At 37.0% G+C, this 12,846-nt stretch overlaps 1 protein-coding gene across 5 annotated transcripts in view; it reads right to left on the bottom strand.

The window, feature by feature from the left end:
• The window catches only part of stx3a (syntaxin 3A), a 28,345-nt gene that overhangs the window by 15,029 nt on the left and 470 nt on the right, over positions 1-12,846 (bottom strand). The window lies entirely within an intron of this gene.

Here is a 12,846-nt window from a genome sequence, read left to right on the forward strand (position 1 = left end):
AATGACAGGAGGTTATGAACCGACAAATAGTGTGTCAAGTGAGAGAAGGCCTAATTCTATAACCTAAACAGTTGTTACAGAAATATATGAACAGCAAAGGGGAGAGATTAGTTCTCAACCTGATACTTAATAGACTAACTGATTTGCTTCATTAAAATGTTATATTTGCAATAAACAATTAATTCAAGCTTTTAAAGAAAATGTGTGGCTGGGCTTGAATTTTTTGAAGATGAAGCAGAAAAAGAAACGCAGCATAAAAGTCTTTTCCATTTCACAGTTAATGTGGATTGATTTGACCCTCACTGATTTTCCATAGAAGTCATATTAACTCTTTGTGGCACACCTACACTTCAATCTTCCCATATTAAAAGAAAATAAAAAAAACAGTCTGTTTATAAGACAAACTTCCCTGTTTTAAGGTCAAATAGGATTTGCTTAATTTCTACTATAACCTAAATGCAAAGTTAAACAGATCTTTTAGAGTTTTTGATGATTTTAAGGCCAGATGCCTAAAGTTGTCAAAATTATCTTAACAACAAATTAGGCTATCATGAAAATCATAAAAGCTTGGTAAGCATTTACAAAGGAGAATGGCCCATTGGTGTGAACTTTAATATTAAACTAAGAGCAAAAGAAGCTGCTTGTGAAGAATGAAGCACTTATTTCAAAAAGCCAAATAGCAGTTTGCAAATGTACTCATGGACATTTGGAGGACATTTTCTGATACCTGCTGAAAGTGAAATGTGGGCAAAACTATGTTGACATTCTGCTCGTTTTGAGATAAAAATTATTGCAACTGAGGAATTTCCATGAAAAAAAAAGTTTTAAAGAGTTTAAACGATGCACATTGTTATCACTGTACATACAGTTCAGTGGCACCAAAATTACGTAATAGATAATGAGCAAAAGAACACGAAACGCACATTTTGTCTGAAAAGTGTCTGGACGACCCAAAGTAACACATCCAACCTTCACCGTCTAGAGCACAGCCACGCTGTTGGGTTTGAAGATGTGCAAAACGCTCCATTACCTTTGCACGAACGTTTTTGCGAGAGAGGTACAATTTTTCTCCTGTTCAATGAGACATTGTTGAATCTTTAAACTTGAATGGTTACAAGACTTTTATATTTCATTGAAAGTAATATGTAATGTGATTTGGTCAATAAATAAATGAAAAATAGGTCTGTTGCAGTTCCTGCAGGGGCCAGTATTTTCAGATAGAGGAGCCGGAGCATTTATGGTGCATTTATTGTTATTGAGGTAAAACTACCTAATTTATTGTGATATTGATTTGAGGTCATATCGCCCAGCCCTAGTGCACCTACTGATATTTGATCATTATTATGATGATCATCATTGGGGATTGTTGGCCTAGTGGTTAGAGGAGAGGCCCTCTGGATCCCAGAGAGGCAGAAAGATGGTTCAATGCTGATGACAAACAGAATGGCAATAGCAAATAAAAGGTGGTATAATGTATTGTTTAGGATTGCAGCATCATGTTGTAGGAGATTTGCTGCTGGTAGTATTATTTTGGTCCATACTCTTTCAGCTGAAGACTGCGTATATTGATGAAACTGGCTGATGAAGATGAAACATCAAGCAGAAATACGGATCTCACTTGAACTAGACCACACCCAATAAATTTATTGGACTGCTTTACTCTGCTGAAGTCTATAAATAACAAATAACGTCATTGGGAAAAGTCAGCAAACACAGCATGATGTTTATCTGAGTGTAGGAACTCCGCCTGTTTTCAACCGCCGCTAAAAACCCAAACTAAAGTTAAGAATCAACACAGATCAGGTTCATGTTTTCACTAAAACTTCACTGAAAGGTTTGAGGTTGCTTCCTTTTTAATGACTTCAGCTTTTTAAATGGAAGTCTTTGTGACAACAATGTGATGCAGTTGTGCTCAAAGCTTTATGCGTGTCAGGTTGAGTGAGTAATGTGTAACTGAGCCGGACTCCTCAAGTGTGACAGTCAGGTGTGTAGCTGGGTCAAAGTCAAAGTGTGGAAAAAGTCAGGCGTCACAGCTGTTGCTTTTCCTGCAGTCCTACAGATTACGTAATAAATACTAAGTAAAGAAAATAAAAAGGTATTTAAGTGCCCTCTAATCTGTACGACGTTTAGTCTTCAATCTTAAAAGAAAAATGTTCTTTAGCCATCTACATTACCTTCTAGAGTTAATACTGCCCTTTGAGCCGTTTTCATTTGTCCAAGTTACAACCATAAATCTCAATGTTTTTGTTTTCTACAAGACAAACCAACTACAATGAGAAGTGATTGTAAAGTAAATGGAAAAAGATGCATGGTTTTCACCATTTTTTATTCAAGTTTATTTGAAATGTTGGCACCTTATTAGGAGTGCACTAATTTCAGTTTTACTGACCAATCATTAGAAAGCCAGACCATTTTATTGTTTTCGACTTTTTATACATTTAAATAGCCAACACTGGCTGGTGTTATCAGGTCCTAATACACTCTTAAAGTTTCAGTCTTATTTTATTGACAAAACAAATAACAATAACTGTGGAACAATAAAAGCTTGTTCTAACTGCATGAGGTGGTGCTCTAATAGAGGCGGACCTTTATCATATCGTTTATCGGTATAGTGATGAGTCTCTAGCCATCACAAGAGTTTTAACTTATCGTCTAAACGATAAATTAAACCTCTAGAAACTGGGTGAATTGTAAAAAAAAAAAACTTTATCGTTTACTATTTTGTTCCTTTTCTTTAATTTTTTTTTTCCATTGGGACATTGATAAATTTGATTACTACGAGATGTCTGTTGGAAAGAATTACAGCGATAGAGTTGCCTTACCTAAGAAAAACTATGAAGTAGCAATGTTTTTTTTTAATCATCATTTTTATCGACAATATTACCAAGTATTGTGATAAGAGTGCATATCGCTCAGCCCTAACTCTCAAATATGTAAAGTTTAGAGCATTGTTCTGCATCTATTAAATGACGCACCTAAATCAAATGACTAACCCTGAAATTCTACTTCCTCTGTAACTTCTCCACTCTATTCCAGAGAGCCTCAGCAAAGCAGAGCCTACAGCCTCCGCCGTTCTCCATCTTGCTCTGCTCAGAGTTCCTAGGAGCTCTACGAGAGGATATGCGATTTTATTACCGTAATTTTCGGACTAATAGCCGCACCTGAATATAAGCTGCAGAAGCTAAATTGCATGATTTATACATATACAAGCCGCACAGGACTATAAGCCGCATGTTTTTTTTATGTTTAATGTCCGTCTTTCTCGCTGTTGTTCTGTCTCGTACAACTCGCGGTAGAAGTCTGCTTCCAGAGGACCTCCGCATTCCTGAGCGAGTGGCTACCGTACTTGTGTGTTGAAGCAAATGTGACGTCAACATGGTGGATGGTAAAATTCATAGATTTAGAAATTACCCTAGTGGCCATAAGTTGTTAAAGTCCATGGATAAGCCGCATTGTTATATACTGTTGTCTAAAGGGTTTATATTTCTAAATGTATTTCCTTGAACTGAAGAAACAATGTTCATGCATGTGGATTCTCTTTATTTGCAGGGGTGGGATGCCACCACCCCGGAGCCGCACTGAGAGCTGTATTCAGCTGTTTGTGTCGTTCTCAGAGTAAAATAAAACCTTATCTTCCTTGCTTATAAACTCTCAGTGCTCATTTTGACTTCACACCCTTAATCTAGTCTGATATCATTAAAACTGACCAACGGTCTCCAACACATGGGCAATTTTTGCCCACACCTGTTCTTTTCATTGTGTGTTTGTAATAACAATGCCTAGAATCATACAGAATTTATTCGGATTTTCCTTCCATGCCTGCGATAAGAAGTTGTTCTTGAAGTTGTAAGATGCGTCTAGATTTGACTACATTTTTAAGCTTTTCAGCATAAAATAAATATTTTGATCGAGATGACAAATCCGCTTCCCTGTATGTTGCAGTACTGATAGTTTGCACTCAATCAGATAAAGTTGTCTTCTTTTTTTCAGGAATATTTGAAACTTTAGTTCTAATTTGTAATTATCCATCTGTCGTTACCCTATTTTACTTTGACAAACCGGATGTTGTTAACGGTCTTTTTCTTGTTTGATACCATTGCAATTGCTGAGCTTGAGCTGGACGGATTCCAACAGAAAAATACATGGACTCGCTCCACATTTTGACTTGGAGACTTACTGATGTGCGGAGAAGTCACGGAAAATGTGGAATGGTTCTCAGTTTAAATCATATTTACAAAGTTTCTCATTCTGGTGTATATAAGTGGAAAAGTTACAAAGGTTGCATTTTTGGGTGGACTACCTCACTAGAATGCAATAATCTCTGCAGAGCTCTGCTGATGAGCTCATACTGCAGAAGCAGAGTTGTTTCTTAAACCCCAGGACACTGGCCCTCGAGGACTGAAGTTTGACACCACTGGTCCTCCATATATACAATCCACTGCCATCACTTGTTTTTGGAAATCATTCATAAATTAAATGAAGGTCACATGTGTGTAATTAAACTCTGTAAAAGACCAGCTGTTCCATTTGTGTCCTCAGAGGTTTGTTGGAGAACATTAAGACTGAACACCATCAGGAAGGCCATCGGACACAGCACACGGTTCAGGTAACAATATTTGAAGATGTTTAAAGAAAAGTTAAGACCTGAAACAATATCTGAAGCTTTGACCATCTCATGGAACAGTGTCTAAAGACCACCAGCCAAGATAGGTGGGTCATAGGTCAGACCCGAGGCAAAAGAATCTTCTGCGGATATCTATACTTCATGTGAAAATATGTCAACTAATAGTCATAAAATCCACAAACCCTTAAGACCAAAAAAAAAAAGAAAACCTCTATTAGCTGAACACAAAAACATGACACATTTTCCCCTCCAATTGTAGAAACGGGAATGCTTATTTTGTGTTGTTCTAACACACAAAAAGAGTGTTAGGTTAAATACTAGAGATTGGGGGTGTCCTGACAAAAATTGGAAATCACTCAGCCAAAATAAATTAACATCTGAATATATTGGCCTGCCTCTACAATCTCCAAAATTGAAAGCTGATAAACAGCGTTTACATGGACACAAATAATTGTCTTGTAAGCCGGATCGAAAATGTTTAATGTAAACATGCCGGACTGAAGATTATGATCCAATTCAGTCCGGTTGGACACTTATTTCATTCTGAAAGAGAGAGATGATTTTTGCTGATCATCATTCCAATTGACAGGAAGTATGGGTTTGTTTACCCATACTGCTCCACTGGTTTCTTTTTTTCTACTAAAGCATTTCCAGAAAATTGGACAGTACCGTTCATGCTTAAATGATTGAATCCGCTCAAATGCTTGGTACATGGATGCTGTGTCACAATCACATAATTTTATCTAGTGTCCATGTAAACAAAAATCTTGAATTTCCAATCAACCAAGGTTTAGATCCGATTGGCAGAAATTTGCACCTGTAAACGTAGCAATAGCAGCACTTCTGTTTTACCTGCATTTGTCTAAAGTGAATGCTTTGATTAACAAGAAGTGGGTCAGTTGTTCTCATACCTGATGTTAAGTATTGTTCTCCATCTGATAAATATTACTAGATTAAGCTTTTTTCTATCACTCCACACTATAGAATAAGCAGTAAAGTTCCATGTGTCATCCTTATATCGTATCAGGTGCAATAATATGGAATCGGAAATGAATGTATTGGGACACCTCTATTAGGGATTGAACTTTTCTTGATTGACTTTTTCTTTTAGGGAAACATTCTTTATTGACTCATCCCATGGTATGTGCTGCAGATTTTTTGGGGCTGATTTTTGGTGCAAATATTGCCTTTTCTTCCTCCATTTACATACTAGAAATGACACAATGATAATAAATGTTACATAGTCGTAATTTAAACAACAACAAAAATATTTATGAAGAAAATCAAAGAAAACATTCACGTTGAATAGGAGATGAAGGGAGCAACAATGCATGTGCTTCACTTGATCTCAAGGCCAGGCTGCTGAATGCACTAATGAAACAGCTGATGCGGATACCAGTAAAAAATGCTTAAAAATTACCCGGATGACGTATCGTCTATCTCTAATAAATACCTTCTTAAGGGTCGGTAATTTTAACACTTAGATACTCTTAGAAAAGCAACTCAAGTTTACATATCTTTTCTCTTGTATAGTTCCTAATTTGAAAATGATTGAATCCTTTTTCCAACTGGGTTTTTTTCCTGTTTGCTTCCTCTGAGCAGCTCAAAAACCTGCTTTCTTTTTTCCCCAGCATTTTATCCAAATGTGTCTTTAACCTACGCACAGCATCAGAATTTGAATTGCAAATGTTTTTCCTGAACTATTCGTTGCAGCTTGTCGCTACTGTGAGGAGCGCTCCCTGAACATGTTCAAACACAGAGCTCTCTTCTGACTGCTTCTTGCTTTGACTTTTCATCATAAGCGACATTTGGCTGCACACTTTATAAGCTCCCTCTAACACTGAGCCGCTGCAGTGGTGAGATAACAAAAGAGCTCACTTCCTTCCACAGGCTAATTCAGCAGAAACAAGAGGAAAAGAAGTTGATCTGCGCAACAAGCTGACTAGTAGAGGATCCCACAAACACAGGCGGACGTTTTCTATAGCAGGATCACCTCAGAAATGGACAGAAACAATCAGAGGAAGAGGGGTTATCCTTGTAATAAGGCAAGCTTTGAAAACAGTCAAAAGCTCAGATATTATCACTCAACTACTGCAAACAAAAAAGATGGTGACAAACACCTTGAAAGAACACTCAAAACAAAAGTGTTTCAGATCTGATTATTTCAAACTTCAAACGACTGATTCATAAAGAAAAATTTGTGTGCACTAAAAACTTTTTTCATGAAAGATAACCATTAAAAACATTGCAGACCTGTGAGCTGGAATGGAGAACCACTGAGTCACACTGCAGGAAATGAGATTTTATTCTAAACCAAGAAACAATAATCTCCCCAGCATCATTGCATAATCATGAACGACTTAAGTGGACATAAAGATTAAAAAAAGGCCATAAAATGCACCGGCCCTGAGGCTGCATGTGTCATTGGGGAGGCTGGTTAGCTCCTTTAATGCAAAACATCTTTACACTTATTCTAAAAAAAATTGTTAAGTTGTGTAATTGTCTCTTCAAAAATAGAAGTTTTACACTTAAGCAAACATAGCATAGATATACTCTGCCGAAGAACTCAGCGGCACCATCATTAGAACCGCAGTCGACTCAAATCATTTCCATTCGTACTGCGGACCTTCACCCTGCCTACCAAGGCAGTTTTAAGCTCTGGATTGGTTTAACCGAATGATTATACTAAAAAAAATACAAAAAAGCACCAATCCAGCTATGTGTCCCACACACACTTCTGAAAAATTATTCTATTTCCATTTTTATAGCTTGAGATTTAACATGTCCTCATTAAGAGCAGTGTTAAGCTCTGCTCTAAGCCAAATCTCTTATTTGTGATCACAACCTTAGCTGGAGTTGATTTGGGATAAATGCACATATCGGGTGAATTTAGCTACAGCACTTAAGTTGCAGGATAGTAAGCTAATTGGGTTTATTTTGAGACGTTTAGCTTTAGATCAGGCTCTGATTCAATTTAGTGACGTAAAAAACAATGTAATCAAGTTGCAACTAATGTTTTAAGTACCTTTTTATTACCATATTACAAAAGTACAAAAGCAAAAAGAAAAATATATAAAAAAAAGTTATGTGTAATTTCAAAATTTGTGTAATCAACACTTCTGTTACTATTTTAGGAAGAACCTTTAATTTGAAATGTTTATAATGTCTCATATTTACTCATTTTTCTAATATCTTTTATACTGAATATCTACTTGTTTCCCTTAAAATTTCAATGGCCTTGTATTCATTTCTGTTTTGAGCCATTTTGCAGAACCTGAGAGGGAGTGATTTTGGAGAAGTCGCAGCAATCTCCATGCTGGAATGTTATGCAGGGAGTTAAAGTGGGGGTGACAAGAGAGGAGTTGTCTCCTCACTCAGTACAATGGTTAAATATAGATAATATGTCCTTTAAAGTGCTTATTCTTGTGTAAATCTGTCACAAAAGATAGTGTTGCTGCTGTTTTTCCCTTCCGAGCAGCAACATTCATGTAACTAGGGAGTAAACTAATCTACTTCTGTTGTCTTTCATTCCTTGTATGTTGATAAATGTGTTAGATAGTTGAACCTGACGGATGTAAACGTTTCTTTCAAGTTATTAAGATAAAAAAGTGAAGTACAGGCTGGTTTTAGCGGCCAAATCAGCTTTAACCACAAGGGTAGCTTCTAAATAGCTGTCCATTGTCACGTCAAATCATTCACCTCACTCTGTTTATGCTTTCCTGACTGAATGGTCAAAAGGCTCCTTTTTTAACCTCATTTTAAATTAATCAGGAGATAATAAAATAGGGCTTGAACACTATTAACAATTTGTGGTAATGGAAAGTGATTTTAGAAACTCCATCAGAGAGGAAGCAATGCCTGAGCTGCTACAACTCCTCCATTCATGAGGATTAAAGAGAGGAACCAAAACCAGCAGCCCAATGAATTGGAAGTTATATTATCAAGTAAGCAGAAGTAAAACAGGGAAAAAAAAAAAAACATTTGGTTTTGGGAGAAACAATAAGCAGAAAACCGAAATAACAGAAGCAGCTCCAGCTTTTACATCCACCTTTTGTCTTGCTTACAAAAACAAACATCCGATTTTAGAATGCGAGATAAAAACTGGACAAGGCAGGGTAACACCAACCGAGCCCCATGAAAGATGTCATAACTGAAAACCAAGAAGTTTTTTAAAGTCCCTTCCTGTCCTGAAAGTGTCGAGGTTTGCTGAACGTCAGGTGATTGTTGGCAGTAGCTTGGGCAAACATTTACATGAACATAAGGCTGCAGTATGACACATATACAGTCTAGGTTACAACCAGCAAGTTAAACATTAGAAAGGAAAATCAAGGAGGAAAATCAAGGCGGGGTTGAGCACGAAGAAGGGGAAAAAGATAAGGAGGAGGGTGTAAAGGGAGGACTACCTGATAGAGGAATAACACTAAGGCGGAGAGGCTTTTGCAGCTTCACACAAACACATTTTCTGTCAACTTCCTCACACTTGAATGGCCTATTTGGGCTACCATCTGTACTTCCTTTCACTGACAGGACAGCAGCTCAGTGGGGGGAAAAAAAACAACAAACGCATAAGCTCTGCAGTTTTAAAGACCGCAAATATTTAGCTAAACGTTTTAAGAAGCCGGGGCAACACACCTCATATTGGGTTACAAGAGAGATCAGAAAGGCTGCCTTTTCAACCACTTGTCTTCACTCAGACTCATCCTGAGCAGCTTCTTTCCCCTCCTGCAGAAAACAAGACTGAAAGTCTTTCCCACCATCTTCTTAACGTATCTTAAAATCAGATTTTAATTTCATAAAAGTTTTTTACATGAATGTATTTTATTGCTATTGTGATGCATAGTAGCAGGTAGCCCTGTTAGGAGGTTCTCACAGGAATATAAACTCCAGAAAAATTTAGCAGATGATATTTCTTTTGATTATCTTGATGCTCAAGCAGAATTTTGCTGTCCTGGTATAAGATGGTCAATAAATCACTTTAGCTGTGAGCCTTTTTAGCCTATATTCAGCTTATAAATCAATTTCGGAACCCTTAAAACAGTGAGAGGTGTGCTTCCCAGCTATCCTGTCTGTTTTTGGAATCCAAAAAGTATTTCCCCAACATTTAAATTAATCTTTCTTGAGTAGCCATCTGACAGCAACAGGTGGGAGAGGGGTAGTCAGGGTTTACCTTATACCCCATATGTTAAGACAAAGCTTTGGTTATGCAGCACTTAGCCTGATATCTTAAAAAGGATTTTAAACCATAGAAATATTGCAAGCACAGACAGACAAGCAATGTAGAAGGGATGGATGGATGGATGGATGGATGGATGGATGGATGGATGGATGGATGGATGGATGGATGGATGGATGGATGGATGGATGGATGGATGGATGGATGGATGGATGGATGGATGGATGGATGGATGGATGGATGGAAAACCCAACTGAGCAAATAAAAACCATAAGGATACAGCAGGTAGCTTTGAAGACTTAGTAGGAGAAAGAAATCACACGCCTACTTTTATGTTTCACAATTAAAAGTGCTTAGTAACATTACTTTTGTTAATAATTTTTTTTTAAATAATTTATACGCCAGAAACTTACTCTGGTTATATACAAAGATTTCATGAAAGATTTGCACGTCCTGAGGCCTGTACCACGAAACAGGATTACTGGGTTACTCAGACAGCTTCAGGTTTAAATCTGACTTTCCGGTACCACAAAGCTGGTTTCATTCTTTGCAAGGCTAGTCTCCATGGTAACGGACTCTTAACGGAAAACCTGCTCCGGCAAAGGCTAGCTTTCAGGATTGATGTGAATCCTAGAAAACGCTCCACCCAGCAGCCAGTCAGCTGTTGGGGAAACAATGAGGTGTCCTTTAATTGAAGACCCGGTTAAATTAAGAGGGAAAAAGAACTTTAAATAGAACATCACAATAGAAGTACTTAAAAATCAAATAGCATTTAAAACATAATATGTTCTTGACAAACTAAGCAGTTTTGTGGATCACTATTTATTTATTGTGTTTGTTGTAACAGTATAAATCAGTCAGGAAGTTAATGGTAAACTGTTAGGATTAAAAATAAAAGTTCTGACAGCTCAAAAATCAGAATGATTTCACTTAAACCACAGGTGTCAAACTGGTTCCAGAAAGGGCCGTGTGGCTGCAGGTTTTCTTTGCAACCAAGCGATGGCACACCAGACTCCATTCATCTCATCAAGTCATCATGTTAACACTGGACTCACTTGATGAAATGAATGGAGTCTGGCGTGCCATCGCTTGGTTGCAAAGAAAACCTGCAGCCACACGGCCCTTTCTGGAACCAGTTTGACATCCCTGACTTAAACTGATCACTTCTTCTATTAATTTGATGCAATATTAGCACGAGCTTCCAGCTTTATTGTTTTCCAAACAATACTGAATTAAAAAGTCCAGCTACCAGATGAAATGATGTTTTTGTGTCTTATCTTATCTGCTACCAAGTCCTGTTCACTTCTGAGGGGAACGTGGAAAATATCCACTACAGTTATTGGGGTGCAGGCTGTGTTAAATGAAACTGATGTGTATCTTGCTCATTGACTCAGTCAGCAATTCTTTGCTACGATAATAGACGTCTTTCATGCCACCAATGTTTGTCTTTTCATGGAGACAGTGTTTTTCCTCTATTTCTGTAAGGTTTGTAATCCTCATAGGAGAAATAAGCCGCTCTCTCTTCTGCACTGATGATTGTGATTGGTCTGCTACCTTGATCCCACCCCTTTATACGCGCACATTAACAGATTCATGATCAGTTCATGTTAGATTAAGTTAGCTTCATGGTACCGCTGATATTAATTGCCATTGTTGGGGATTTGTTAAACTGGATAGGCAGGAAGTAATCCCACTATGTCTAGCTCTCCTCCTGGTATGGGCCGCTGTTGACTTATTATATTTTAGTTTTTGCTTCATTTGTTAGTTAAAAAAAAAAGCCATATGTGTACAGTTTCAATAACAACAGAGGTACAATACTACGTATGTGCACAAGGGGTAAACAAGGAAGAAGCCTACTGCGGCTCTGCAATTAGCACCTTCCAGCAAATTCATGAAATAATGAAGTAATGTCTAAGATCCTGTGTGGAAAAAAAGATGCAGGTGTTATATTGACGGATGCATGTATCGTTATTAATAGTGTTATTAGTGATAGCACTGCTACAATAATATAAATCGATAAACTGATTGATTATCGATTTTTTTTTCCTGAATTTGGTGTCCCTGTTTGCGTTTGTTAGGAACAGGAATTTTCTTTTACCTTGACGTTCTGATAGGAGACTCAGGAGAGGACAGATTTGAAATTAAAGGATAAGATACACCCAAAATTATAATCTCAACCTTAATTAGGTGAAGCATAGGGCAGTATGTATCTAGTTGGGATAATTTAACTTTAAAACGGAATTCTGGTTGGAAAATGGTTCTGCCAGCAGATGATGCCCGGTCTGTTTATGTTTACTCATCGTGACATGTGGTTTAATTCTATTTAGGCTCAAAAGGAACTTTCAAAAAACTATCAAGATGGATGCTCGGTGTATGTAACCTTATGTTATCATTCTCTAGTGTTTTTTTGTTCTTTTTCTCTGTACAGGCATACAACCTCATTATGCACCTTTAGAATAAACTGACAGCATCTCTATAAATGTCAAAGTTTATTACAATATGTAAGAACTATATGGCACCCTGCGTTAATAATTTGCAAGGTACTTTAAAGTCAACTACATTCATGCTGTGTTTGCATGTGGTGTAATAATACTCCCCAATTAATTTAGAGAAGGATTTAATGGAGATAATAGAGATTATCTATAATTTCAGGCTCAGAGATGTATACAAAACCCAGATTTGTAACCAAATTAATGGAAAGTTATATTTTGAGTTCTCTATGGAACACTTTAACCCAAACAAAAATAAAACTACATAATCAAAATATCCTTTTAAAAAATAATAATCAAATACACTGCTTTTATGTAAGAAACCATGTCAACTCAGTCAAGGGCACTTTAGATTGAACATCTAATTATAAGTTCTTAATTAATTAAATAAACTAAGACATACTTCATACCTTTGATAATGTACTCGTAAATATCTTTACATAACACACCCATGTAAAATCCTCATTCACGCTGCAGGTTTCCTCTATCAGTTTGTCATCACACAGCTAAATGTTAATCCTTTTTTTAATTCTAGGAATTAAATATTTGTCCCTATGAAA

The sequence above is a fragment of the Cyprinodon tularosa genome, unplaced genomic scaffold, assembly GCF_016077235.1.
Source record: "Cyprinodon tularosa strain WSP-4 unplaced genomic scaffold, ASM1607723v1 ctg314, whole genome shotgun sequence".
NCBI lineage: Eukaryota > Metazoa > Chordata > Actinopteri > Cyprinodontiformes > Cyprinodontidae > Cyprinodon > Cyprinodon tularosa.